A 1,461-nucleotide genomic window follows, 5' to 3' on the forward strand; every position below is an offset into this window, starting at 1 on the left:
ATTTAGTGCACCTGTTGAAATGGTATTTTTTTGTGCGTCTGTGTGCAACGAAGAGGTACATAGACAACCAAGCGTAAGAACAAACATGCCAGTATGTATACAAGACTCGAGTTACCTCTTATCAACTGAATTATTTTCGATTCATGTCTAAATGATATGAAAATTCATTGTTTATTAATTTGTGTGTGCGTGCGTGCGTGTGTACCTGTCCAGAAAAATGTTCTTATCTCCATCGTGATACGAATGGACGAGGCGAAGTAGATGGAAGTAAAATTTGAAGAACAGAGAAAGAATATCGGGGACTGAACTGAAGAGTAACAAAGTAAGGATTGATAGATGGCAATGGATGCAAGCAATAAAGAAATACATTAAACTTGTAAAGACAGAATAGAAGTCTTAAAGAGGGTCTCACTGAAAAGAAATAAGAGGTGGTGAAAAGAAAAAATAAAGATCTAAGATGAAAGCAGTAACCTTATTGAAGATCGCTGTAAAGTCTGATCACAAATTCGTAATAAATCTATATTTTTCTCTCTTTCGACATGTATATCACTGAGCATTATTACCAATAATAAGTTGTATGTCGCTAAATTTCAGATGCTTTTAAGGTTTTAAAATATATTGGCTACAATGTACATTCGTATATGTACAATCTTTCATTCGTTGATGAATGACTAACATGTCTGGCAATTCCCATTGATATCCACATCATACTAGTAAATACATTATTATTTGGTGACACAAAGAACTAAACAGCTAGAGTGTATAGCCGTATTTACTGAATGACGAGATGCAACTTGACTAGGAGCATTGGTCGTGCTCGAGGATTTTGAAGGTGGATCGGTCTCTTGTCCGTGATGACCTGGGACGACCTCGGGTACAGCAGATCAAGTTCAGACTATTTCGTCTGGTTTATCATGAAATTAAAGGTTATCGAGTTGCAATTGAATGTTTATGATAATGTGCTCACGGTGATACGAATTTGGTGTCATTTCTACATTTATTACGTATTTTGTCTTTTCATAGCGTTTTTTTTTCTTATGTATATATATATATATATATATATATATATATATATATATATATATATATATATATATATATATATATATATATATATATATATATATAAATTCTGTATTAAACCTTTTATTCAAGTTTAGTAGTATCGAAGACTTATAGAGGCATAAATTCTCAAATGCAGATATTGTCTGTATGTCATATATATATATATATATATATATATATATATATATATATATATATATATATATATATATATATATATATATATACATATATGTATATATTATTTCACATTCATGTTAAAGTATTGCTGATAAAAAAAAAAAGTATGGAGCATTTCGTTAAAACGAAACTGAGATGAAGATGCCTCGCTGAAGATGAATAACAAAGGCAAAAAGGTCATGTTAGGAGGATAGAGAAGAGTAAAAGCCAATTACT

The sequence above is a fragment of the Penaeus vannamei genome, chromosome 10 (assembly GCF_042767895.1).
Source record: "Penaeus vannamei isolate JL-2024 chromosome 10, ASM4276789v1, whole genome shotgun sequence".
Classification (NCBI taxonomy): domain Eukaryota; kingdom Metazoa; phylum Arthropoda; class Malacostraca; order Decapoda; family Penaeidae; genus Penaeus; species Penaeus vannamei.